This window comes from Amphiprion ocellaris, unplaced genomic scaffold, assembly GCF_022539595.1.
Source record: "Amphiprion ocellaris isolate individual 3 ecotype Okinawa unplaced genomic scaffold, ASM2253959v1 Aocel_unscaffolded217, whole genome shotgun sequence".
Lineage (NCBI taxonomy): Eukaryota > Metazoa > Chordata > Actinopteri > Pomacentridae > Amphiprion > Amphiprion ocellaris.
Window position 1 is genome coordinate 13,564 of NW_026559386.1, and position 12,906 is coordinate 26,469.

General features: G+C 38.7%; 1 long non-coding RNA gene across 1 annotated transcript; it reads left to right on the forward strand.

The window, feature by feature from the left end:
• Positions 1 to 851: 851 nt before the first annotated feature.
• On the forward strand, positions 852 to 6,308 carry LOC129348449 (uncharacterized). Its single transcript, XR_008600975.1, has 3 exons — positions 852 to 983; positions 1,196 to 1,354; positions 4,341 to 6,308. It is a non-coding gene; the product is annotated as an uncharacterized LOC129348449 (long non-coding RNA).
• Positions 6,309 to 12,906: the final 6,598 nt, after the last annotated feature.

Below are 12,906 nucleotides of genomic sequence, written 5' to 3' on the forward strand. Positions count from 1 at the left end.
TTCTGGCATGCTATAATGATGCTAGTTTGGATATCAGAACCCTCCCTGTGATTTAAATATGGAAGACCATTGTCATCCAGGTGACTCAGTCCCTCACCACAGTGAAAACAAACCACTGAATCTGGCCAAAAAATGCAGGATTGTAACATTTTTACTCTTAAACTTGTCATCATTGCGCCTAAAAGTTGTGAAGCAGTTTATTGTGCATCTCATAACATACAGCAGCCACTGGAGCCCAGGAGAACACCTGAAAAGAATTCTGTGACAGCTATAGTGCTGCCTTGAATAAAGTTTTATTTCTTTTTACCTATCTTTATATTTTTATATGATGATTTAACACAACTGCAAAGCTACCAGTTGCTGCCCCACAACAGGCCTTACACTTAGCAGTCTGCTATCTGTAACATGTAAACCATTTTTGCTTTTGGCAAATGCACATTTTGATTGTCAAAAACTATTTAAATGTAATTTCTATGCAGTTGCAAGCACTGTTCCCTCTAAGCTGCGCGAGTGCGCAATTGCGCACTGCTGACACGGTCTCCGCGCACAGAAAATCTGCGCTGCGCACAAAAAAAAAATCCAACCTAAATTGTAGATAAAATAAATACGTAACAATTCATTCTGTGCTATTTTTCAGTGTGAGTTAGTGAGTGACTGGTGACTGGCTGCTGCAGCCAATGATGCGATTCACATACGTATTTACCATAGACTGTATATAATGGTATTTACGCAGCTAATCAACGTCAGACGTCCTTACGTGCAGCCATCGTTGTTCTCATAGATATGAATGAGTAGATAGGACACGCCCCTTTGAGCTGCGTGCTACAGCGAGGCTAAGCTAGTGGGGGAATAGTTTCAGTGCATTCCGTTGATGTAGACGGCGTGAAAACGGAAACAAGAAGTATGCCGGCTCATTGTGCTGCATACAGTTACACACTACGTCGTACGATTGAGACAAGGAAACTTGGAATGACTTTTCATAGGTGATGATTGGGATTACAGGCAGTTCTTTAGGACTGCTCTCAAATAATTGAAATGTTACTAAACAAGGTTATACTTATCAAATTAAATAGCTCTGGTCTCCAGTATATTGGCGAATTCGGTTCTTTGTACTTAATTTATTAGCATGATTTCTTTTTAATATGTTGTGTACAGACTTAATTACATTTCTGTCTACTTTTCTTACTCCATGTAGGTTTCCCAGAGACTATGGGTTGAGGAGGAATTGGAAGTTTGTCGGCTTAGACCTGGTGTCATTCCATCAGTGTTAAACTTCCCGGCTCATCTTGGAAGAGTACGTGCCAGAAAGACCACGACCAAGCAGCCTTGAGATCTTAGACAGCGTCTCCCTGAGGTGGGTGTCGACGGTGTTCACAGTCAGGTCTGTGGTAATCCTGTCAAAAAACAAAACAGAAAAAAATCTGGATTATAAATCAACATGTAACCAAAGCGTTCTGTGTATAACGCCATAGTATAGGATGTAGTTCAGAAAATGTCAAAGTATAGTATGCTTTACTCAAGAATAACATAGTATGGCCTGGAGTTCATAGTACAGCATGTTGGCATGTTGTCGCCAAAGGGATGACGGATTTATTTTTTCTCATCTGATCTGTAGCTCAGTGAGTTAAGGATATGCCTGTGGAGCTGCAGGTTGCTGGTTCAAGACTAGATCCTTCTTAAAGTTTTCTCAAAATCCTGACAAAAAGAAAGAAAGGCCAGTGGTGGGCCTTGAACCTGCAACCTTCCACTTGGTAGTCTCTCTCCCTACACCCTGAGCTACTCACTCAGATACCAAATCTTCTTTTTTTTTTTGCGCATTTATCATCTATTTTTTGTCGTTTTTGAGGTTTTTTTTGACTCGAGTCTCGACTCGACCGTTTTTCTCAGGAGGTGGGACTTCAGCCTTTGTGCTGGAGGGTGGAACCCTCAATTCCAAGACTTTCCAAAGCCTCCACACCTCCCGAGTCCTCAGGACCTGAGCTTTCACACAGTCTAAGGGCTGAAATTTTCTAAGTCCCACAGTAGTTCTCTGTTAGATTGAACTTTCAGACAGTCCAAGGACTGATATCTTCTAAGTTCCTGAGTAGTTCTCTGTTAGTTTGAACCTTCAGACAGTCTGAGGACTGAAATTTTAAAAGTTTCTTAGTACGTCTCTGTTAGTTTGAACTTTCTGGTTAATAGAAGCCTTAAAACTTGTGACCATGAGTCTTGATTTCACATTTAGACCATCCATCTGAGTTCTTCTCAGACCTTCACCTGTGGGTTTTTTAGAAATCCTCAACAAACTTTGATTCTCTTCACTGAACAGTAAAGTTTGTGGAGATCAGAAGGTAACATTAGTTTGATCGATGCCTTCAACTACTAGTAGACTTTATCTGGAAATCAGTTTTCTGAAAAGAGTTCTTAGGAAATCTGTCCACAATCAAACCAAGAACATAGAAAGAGGAAATGTTTGAAGAAACAACTTGATGTTTTCATTTCAGACTAGAAAACGCTTTAAAACTTTTATCTGTTTTTGCTCTTTTTGATCGTTTTATTGTCTCTTCTGTTTAATTTGATCTTCTAAAGTCTAACTGATGTCTTTTCAAATGTTTTGTCTTTAGTTTGATTCTTCTTAAATGTTTAGTTTTGCTCTTTTCTCACCTTTTATTCTTTTCTAATGTCTGATTTGATTTAGAAATATTTTGTCTTTTTAATGTTTAATTGTTTTTTCAAATGTTTTATCGGCTTGTTTGAAAAAAAATTTTCTTTCCCAATATTTAATTTTTCGATTAAATCTTGAAGGTTTTTCTTTTTAAATGTTTTACCACCTTTTAATGTTTAATTTTCTTTTTAAGTGCTTCATCGTATTTTCTGTTTAATTCCTATTTGAAGTTTTATTGTCTTTATGATGTAATTTTCTAATTAAACATTTAATTTTTTAATTAAATGTTTTGTCTTTTTAAGGGTTTAATGATCTGATTAAATGTTTTGCATTTTTAAAAATGTTTAACATTCTTCTTGTTTAATTGTATTTTTTAAATGTTTAATGATGGAAAATACTTTATCTCTAATTTCTAATATTTGTATTTTAAAAATTTTGTTTAATTTCATAACGACATGTATTGTATCATGTTGAATGATCTCATTCCATATTTTGTCTGTTTAATATAGTTAAACATTAAATTACATTACATTATATTAAACAGACAAAATATTGAATGAGATAATTCAACACGATACAATACATGTAACTATGAAATTAAACAGAATTTTTCAAACACAAATATTCAAAATTACAGATAAAATATTTTCGACAATTAAACATTCAAAAAATACAATTCAACAAGGAGAACATTAAACATTTAAAAAAACACAAAACATTTAATTAGATTATTGAACCTTTAAAAAGACAAAAGATTTAATTAAAAAATTAAATGTTTAATTAGAAAATTACATCTTAAAGACAATAAAACTTCAAATAGGAATTAAACAGAAAATACAATGAAGTACTTAAAAAAATTAAACATTAAAAGGTGGTAAAACATTTAAAAAGAAAAACCTTCAAGATTTAATCGAAAAATTAAATATTGGGAAAGAAAAAAAATTCTATTTTGTTTAATTTCATAATTACATGTATTGTATCTTGTTTAATTATCTAATTCAATATTTTGTATGTTTAATAGAATTTAATTGTATTTAATGTTTAACTATATTAAACATACAAAATATTGAATTAGATAATTAAACAAGATACAATACACGTGATTATAAAATTAAACAAAATTTTTCAAATACAAATATTAAAAATTACAGATAAAATATTTTCGATAATTAAACATTCAAAAAATACTTTTTAATAATAAACCTTTTTAAAAGTTTTATTGTATTAAATTTTTTTCCCTTTGATTTAATTGCTTTTTGTTATGTAGTTTATTTCTGTAATCTTCTTTTTCTGTCAAGATTTTAACCCCAACCTTAAAAATGAAATAAACCCTTAAATCACAATGAAAATACTTCTGTTGTCACAATCATGAGTTAGTCAATTATTCAGTTTATCTATTCAACTTTATTTGTTTAGCACCTTTTACACAGATGACAAAACTAAACAAGCAAAGAGAAAAAAAACTATGCTAAAACTATGATTAAAACTCAAAAACATTAAAAAACATTTAACATGGTAATAAAATATATTGTGTCCAGGGGATGGAGGGAGTTTATTGAAGTCTTCTTGGGCTCACATGGGAAATCATTTAAAATATAAACTTGATATTCAGTCTAAAGAAACTGCAGAGCGACAGAAGAACCAACAATGTCTCCTGTTTTCTCCTTTAATGAGTCGACTCTTCTTGTGCTTTCAGACCAAAGAACTACAGACTCTTCACAACCTGCTCAAACTCTTGGTACAGGACCTCACCACACGGGTCAAGAAGGTTTCCGTCTCATTTCTACTCTGAAGCTCACCTTCTCCTGCTCAAACTGCTGACAAATGTTTCTGCTGCTCTAAAGTCTGGTCTCCAGAACTTCCTAAAAACTCTCAAAGTCTCTTCTGCTGCAGGTTGCTTTGTAGAACTGTTCCAGAAAACCTCACTAAACCACATGGAGGGGCCTCAAGATAGTCGTCCAAATGAAACCATACAAAAACCAAACTAGCACAACCCAAACGCTAAAGTCTCCTGCAGCCTACCAGAGAACCTCTGAGAACAGAGAATCAGGACAGGAACTCTTACCTTCTGGACAACCAACACTGGTTCACAAACAAGAATACAGAATGTGTCTGACCAAAAACCTCTGAAGACTCACTACAGCCAAGATAAAGACACAACTCAGCTGCACCAAATCCACTAATCACTGCACACACTAGCACCATGTGCTAACTGTGGCTAAAGAACCACATTTACCAAGACAACTATCCAGTACAAAGCCCTAAAACACACCAAGAAACACATTAAAGTCTATTTTACTGCTGGAAGCTGCAAGCTAACGCCTAAAGAACAAACTCAAGCAATGGAGCCAAACCCGGTTCAGTGGTGAAGAGAAACAGAGGAAATGTTTGTCTGCAGCTAAATAAAGCAGGAAGACACTGAGCTGCTCAGGTGTTCCTGATAACACCAAGCAGCCACCTGGACAGCCAATAGGAACACAGCTTACTGGAAGTCCAGAGGGCTGGCTTAGTGAAGGAAATTTAATTTAAAGTTGAGGCAGAAAGTTAACAAAGAAAGTTGAAAACCACCTTCTGATCCCTGAAATCTCTGAGTTTTCACACAAAGAACACCTGAACATGTCAAACTGGTTCCATAGTAGAACCCTCATTGTAAAAACGTCATAGTATGGTGTGTTGCTCAAAAAACATTAGGACCCGGCTGTCAGGGGACAAACATGTAAGAAACATGAGAACAGAGAGAACCCAACCAGTAGGTCACAGTTTATCATCATCTAATCATCTCCTGAAGTCCATATGGTGAGAGACATCAGTATCTGGTTGTTCATTTACCAGAGGATGCTTATAATCATGCTGATGTGGTCTGTACTCTACAGTATTTTAGTGACTCAATAAATGCCTAAGTTGTTTTTTTTTTTTTTAATGCTTTTAGTTTTTAATAAACATTTAACAGCCTATATGTAATCAATAAATGGCCTTTGCCTATCTTAAGAAAAACTCACTCAGAACTCTGATATGTTAACAGTACTAAATAAATCAATGAATACATGCATACACACAAAAATAAGTTAATACATTAACTGTGTTAAGATAAGATTTAGATTTTTTTTAAAAAGTTGTTTATGTTTTTGCAGAATCCAGTATTGCTCACTGGTTGGTCATTACATTTTATTAGTTTGATTTCACTGTTTAAAATGATGCCACCTCTTTTCAGACAGAACCTGTGATAATAAAACAATACAAAATTTTTAGTTCCGTGTTAATAAAGCACTTAAAGCTTTAAGTATGGCTAAATGCTTTTTTCAAAATTAAATATATCACTCCTTAGGTGGTAGTGGCCCCAAGTTCAGTAAAGTTGGAAAGATATTCACAGATTCGGACTTCCAGCATCAATAACTCATTAGATATAGGTTGTCAAAACATAATCGGTGCCTCTTTCCCATTGTTGCAAGGCAGAAAATGTGCTACAAGCCCAGTTTTATCAAAAGTAGCTGTCTTTCAAGCTACAGGAATAATATTGGTGTCTATGGAGTGAACAGGGTCCGTCTGCAATTTGCAAAACCGCTGCAACAGTAAAGAGAGACAAATATTCAATAACTTCACTCTTATACATTGTAGTGTCACTAAAATCACTGCAGCCTTCAACTGGCTCCTGTTGACAAAGTGTTTTAACAGTAATGTAAATGCTGTAATCTGATTCTTTTAATGAACCATGTAACTTGAATGGATGTGATGCTGGTGTGACCACAGTGCACACGTCTGATGTTGTTCACAGTGGTCCAAGGGACGCTCAGGGAGTTTGTGTGTTTGCTCAGACTCAGAAAAAATTACAGGGAACATTGGTTGCAAGTAGTCCAAGCTAGATCTGTTGATAGAGGACAGTTTGACAGAACTGTATATATGGTTTTGTTGATTTTTGGTGAGACTATGGATCATTTTAGAGGTTAAAAAGTCATTATTTGGTGGAGCTGTTAACAACACAGACATGGAAATGTGACAGGACACTGTTTTTTTTTTCTGGCCCTGACAAAATAGTAAAATATTAAAAAATAAGTAAGCAAATAAATATTCGTCACCTGTTGATGTCATTTCCATCCAGAAATTAAAAATGCAATTAAAATTAAAGCTGCAAGCAGCGTTGGACGGGTCCTCGCATCCATGCTCGTCGTCGAATCCACGCACGTCCACCAGGTGGCGCTGCGACCGAGAGTGTATATTGGCCTATGGATGTGATCACGTCCGCACTCTGATGACACATATAACATTTCAGGCAGATCGGACCATGTCCAGGCTAGTTATAGAGCTTTTCCTTCTATCCACCAGGTGGCGTTATGACTGTGGCTGTATTTCAGCATGTGAATGTCATCAGGGCGGGACTCTGATCATACATGTAAAGTTTGAGGCAGATTAGAGCATGTTTAGGGCAGTTACACAGCAGTTGATGTGTCATGTCGAAGCATCAAAGTTTGGGAGCCTGCCATGGCCACGCCCTCAGACTTTTGTGGAGCATTTTGATAACTTTTGATCACCCATGCCTGGAGTACATCCTGGCTGAATTTCATATCTGTCGGTGTTACCCTGTTTGAGTTGATAGCTTTTCAAAATGTCTAAAAATGACCCAAAATTGAAGGTTGGTGTTAAATTCTAGAAAGAAGAAGAAGATTAAAGAAAGAAAATACATAAAAAAAGAAGCAATTAAATAAATGGGAAAAAGTTAAGACAATTAAACTTTTATAAAGTATGGGGGGAAAAAAGATGTAAGAAATTAAAGAATTGTATTTAATAAATAAACAGGAAATTTGTAAATAAGTGTTGTAGTCTTTTGCAGTTAATTGATGGATAGGCGTAGTGAGAGACAGCCAGACAATGGGGTAGAAATAAGAATGAGAACAACTAATATAGCGCAGGGTTGCGAGCGGGAATCGAACCAGGGCCTCAGCATCGAGGACCAACTACATGCGTCAGTGGCTTAACCCGCAGAGCTATATGATCACACATGTTGGCTGTCAGCAAAGGTGTATCAATCCAATAGAAAGTCTAGGGGTAGGGTTCGGGTTACAGAGGAAGGTCCTGACAGTAGCAATGTACCAAAAACATGGATATAAAATTATACATTTTTTCATAATTTAATATTAAGTCACACTAGCCAAAAAATTCTTAGAATAAAGTTGGGGTTTTTCCTTCAGCCGTTGTGGTTGCACTGTACCTTTAGGTTATCTAGATCTACAACGGCTGAAGGAAAAACCACGGATTAATTTCTCAGAATATTCGGCTGCTTAGTATTAACATTAAAAATATTTATGTGTAATATTAATTACCCTATTTTTTTCATTACAACTGTAAGGACCTTCCTCTCCAACCCTAACCCTACCCCTAGACTTTCTATTGGATTAATACACGTTTTCAAGACCAGAACATGTGTGGTCATGTAGCTCTACGGGTTACGCCTGTGATGTTCAGGACTCATTCTTGTATTTTACACTCTCTGATGTTTTCTTTTCTTCATGTCTAGTGTGTGAATCATTTCTGGTTTGTCTCTTCAGTGTCTCATGTGGCCCTGCAGCTTCTCCTCCTCCACCTCCTCCTGAAGCCTTCATCTTCTTCATCATCAGCTGCTCAGTGACTCTGTTGGACGTCTCACCGTGTGGCAGCAGCTCAGGTCAGTGGTGAAGATCCTCTTTATCAGCTCCACACCCACAGACGTAGTGAACGCAGCGTCTGTTGTTGTGCTAATAAGAAGCTGCATCTGAGCAGCAGCAGCTCTGTTCACTCCAGCCTCAGTCACACATGGAGTCAGAGCAACACTCTGTCAGAGCTGATTCCTCAATGTTTAGATCTGATTAATCTCTCTCTAGTAACAGGTTATGTACCACAGGCTTTTAAGGTTGCTGTAATCAAACCTTTACTTAAAAAGCCCGCTCTAGATCCAGATGTTTTAGCCAACTATAGACCAGTTTCCAACCTCCCATTTCTCTCCAAAATTCTGGAAAGAACAGTTGCAAATCAATTATGTGAACATTTACAAAGGAATAGCTTGTTTGAAGAGTTTCAGTCAGGCTTCAGAGTGCATCATAGCACAGAAACAGCTCTGGTGAAAGTTACTAATGACCTTCTCATAGCGTCAGATAATGGACTGGTCTCTATACTTATTTTATTGGACCTTAGTGCAGCATTCGATACAATCGACCACAAACTTTTATTACAGCGACTAGAACATTCTATTGCATTAAAGGGACAGCACTGGACTGGTTTAAATCCTACTTATCAGACAGGTTCCAGTTTGTGCATGTCAACAATGACTCTTCTGAGCATACTAGGGTTAATCATGGAGTTCCTCAGGGTTCTGTCTTAGGACCAATACTGTTCACATTATACATGCTTCCCTTAGGCAACATTATTAGGAAGCACTGTATTAATTTCCATTGTTATGCTGACGACACTCAATTGTATTTATCTATGAAGCCAAATGAAACTAATCAGCTAGCTAGACTGCAAGATTGTCTTAAGGACATAAAGACCTGGATGACCTATAATTTCTTACTACTAAATTCAGACAAGACTGAAGTCATTGTATTTGGCCCCAAACATCTTAGAGAATTGCTTTCAAAGCATATAGCTACTCTGGATGGCATTACATTGGCCTCCAGTACTACTGTGAGGAACCTCGGTGTTATCTTTGACCAGGACATGTCCTTTAACTCGCACATAAAACAAATCTGTAGGACTTCCTTTTTCCACCTGAGAAATATTGTGAAAATCAGGAACATCCTGTCTCAGAGTGATGCAGAAAAACTAGTCCATGCATTTGTTACTTCTAGGCTTGACTACTGTAATTCCTTATTATCAGGTTGTCCCAATAGCTCTCTGAAACATCTACAGCTGATCCAAAACGCCGCAGCCAGAGTACTGACGGGAGTTAGCAAGAGAGATCATATTTCTCCTATATTGGATTCTCTTCATTGGCTTCCTGTTAAATCTAGAATAGAATTCAAAATCCTTCTTCTGACATATAAAGCTCTTAACAACCAATCTCCATCATATCTTAAAGATCTGATAGTACCATATTACCCTAGCAGAACTCTTCGCTCTCAGACTGCAGGCTTACTTCTTGTTCCTAGAATCTCTAAAAGTAGAATGGGAGGCAGAGCCTTCAGTTATCAGGCACCTCTCCTGTGGAACCAGCTCCCAGTTTGGGTTCGGGAGGCGGACACCCTCTCTAATTTTAAGACCAGGCTTAAAACCTTCATTTTCGACAAAGCTTATAGTTAGGGCTGACTGGGGGACCCTGACGGGGTATGCTGGTGTTTTCATTTGCACAACTGACTTCCCCTCTTGACGTCCCTTTAGTTTGCCCCTAGTTCTGCTGCTATAGGCCTAGACTGCTGGGAACCTCTCTTGATGCACTGAGCCCTTCTCTAACTACCTATGTATTTACTACATATACCATTATTTGCATTACATTCACTCTGTTTCTTTCTGTGTCCTTTCTCCGAGGTGTCCCTGATCCCAGAGCTGGATGCTGGATGCTTCAGATGTGTGGCTGTGTTTTATGGTCCTTGTGTCCCACCCCCCACCTCTCTATCTCTACCCCCTCTATCTCTACCTCTACCCCTCTATCTCTACCTTTCTACCTCTTCTGTCCCTCTCAACCCGCCCGGCCAGCAGGCAGATGGTTCCCCCCAGATTAGAGCCGGGTTCTGCTCGAGGTTTTTTTTCCCCTGTTAAAAGGGTGTTTTCCTTGCCACTGTCCGCCTTTTGGCTTGCTCTGGGGGTCAGGCATATGGGTTCTGTAAAGCGTCTCGAGACAATTTGACTGTAATTGGCGCTATATAAATAAAAATTGAATTGAAAATTGAATTGGAACTGAGAGCTCTCAGCAGTTTTCTACCCATTTAAGAACAGGACAAACCGAACAAGCTGTTGTATCGATTTGTCCACGATTTCCTCTCATGTGTCCATTTTAAGGAGTTTGCAGTCAACCAAGGCCGACTCAGAATCACTCCACCGGGGAAGATCTGTGAAGGAAGGTCCACCCGGCTGGTCCAGAAGCTCCGGTCCAGCAGAGCAGCGTCAGGATGGAGACGTAACCGGGTGAGTTAACTAGAGAGGCGACACATTCACATAGAAAATCCAACAATTCCTTCTGTTTTTACAGTTTGTGACTCCTGGTAAATGGTGTCATTTTTCAAAGCTGGTGGGTTTTGGGCTTCACAGATTGAACCTAAATGCTTTTCTTAAACAAACTGCTGAGCTGCTGCACAGTGAAATGTTTGAGTGGAGCTCAGGATGAAAGCATCAGAGCTGTTTTACATGTTTTTATGTTCAGCTAATATCATTTCCCTCTGGACAGTGTTTGTGGTGTTAGAAGTGGACGTTTGTAGGGAGTTTTCAGTTGTAATACTTAAATGCATAAATATTTGCAGTGGTGGTTTCACTGCAAGCATCTACTGATGTCACCAGTGAAGTAAATAAAAACAGCATTTGTTGAACTTTACGCCTCTCAGTGTCTGCAGTTAGTTTAGCTGAATCAATGCAAAGATATTTCTATTTTTCTACATGACAGGAATGTCAGTGAAATCCAAATGCTAAGAATAAACAAGTGATCTGCCTGGTCACAGATCCCACTTTAATCCAAAATAAAGACTTTGCAAGGAAATGAACTTGAAATATGAGCCACCAGTAAAAGTTGTGATCAGACAGAAGGGCCTGTATTTTATCTTTGGAGAAGTTTAACATGTAAGTTTGAGCAGCTGATCAGTGGTGAGGCCTGTGGATGACTGGAGATGTGTGTGGACACTTAGACGAAAGCAGCAAATGTGTTGAAAATGAGTTGTCTTCTCAGAGTCTTGAAGATGTTTTGTCAGAGCTAAGAAAGAAGTAAGAGATCCTGCAGGTGATTGTTGAGTGGTGTTGAGGAATTTGAATGTAGAGGAATAGCAAAGCGATTTTGAAGATATTTAAGCCATAAGTTCTATTTTATTTGTTTGCTGTTTCTCTCCCATTTGTAGTGAAGAGAAGTGATTTGACATGAAGAATGTGATTTGTGTGGCTTTGAAATTGTGTTAAAATGTAAAAAATGAGTGATGAGGAGAAGAGTGTGACTTTTTTAGTATTGTGTTTTTTAGCGTGTGTCTTTAAAAGTTGTAGGTAGATTATCTTCTTTTTTTGATTTTGTGGATTGTTTTTTTTTCTTTCAGTGTTGATGTCACCGCCTTGACGAATAGAAGAAAAGCCTGTATTTTTTTACATTTGGGCAAAAATTTGCCAAAAATCTGCCTTCGTGCCTTCGTGCCTTCGTGCCTTCGTGCCTTCGTGCCTTCGTGCCTTCGTGCCCTTCGTGCCTTCGTGCCTCTCGTGCCTTCGTGCCTTCGTCCTTCGTGGCCTTCGTGCCTTCGTGCCTTCGTTGCCTCGTGCCTTCGTGCCTTCGTGCCTTCGTGGCCTTCGTGCCTTCGTGCCTTCGTGCCTTCGTGCCTTCGTGCGGCCTTCGTGCCTTCGTGCCTTCGTGCCTTCGTGCCTTCGTGCCTTCGTGCCTTCGTGCCTTCGTGCCTTCGTGCCTTCGTGCCTTCGTGCCTTCGTGCCTTCGTGCCTTCGTGCCTTCGTGCCTTCGTGCCTTCGTGCCTTCGTGCCTCGTGCCTTCGTGATGCCTTCGTGCCTCGTGCCTTGGCTTATGGGTAAATCTCCTTGTTTTCCTTTTTGCCAGGGTCCAGTCCGGTCCCGGTCCGGTCAGTCCAGTCCAGTGACACTCCACACCACAGCAGGGATTCGAACCCATGGCCGTGCCACATGACAGACACACACCCTCTGTGTGAGCTATCTGTCACACAAGGTCCCTGCTGGAGTTTGTTGTAATAATGGTTGCAAGAGGTTGTCATTGCAGCTAAAGTGTAAAAAGAGCCTTTGAGCTGGATTCCAACCAAGGACCTCCTGGATGAGAGGCAGATAACTTACCACTGCACTATCCTTCCTACTAGGTGTAGCTGTTAGTTTTCGTAAATGATGGTACACAAAAGTATTAAGGAAGTGAAGATAATAAAGGTACTAAAGGTACCGGGGAGGCAAAAAAACTTACCTCTACACCACCTGTCCTACAAGATGTTGCTGTAACTTTGCTTAAATGATGCTATCAATTGGTACTGGCGCAACCAAACGACAAATAAAAGGTGGTGAGTGGAGATCTGAATCATGTGAGGTTTGTTTCTGAGACTGAATACACCTGATCTCATCTGATCTGCAAAGCTAAGCAGGGTTGGGCTGGGTTAGTATTT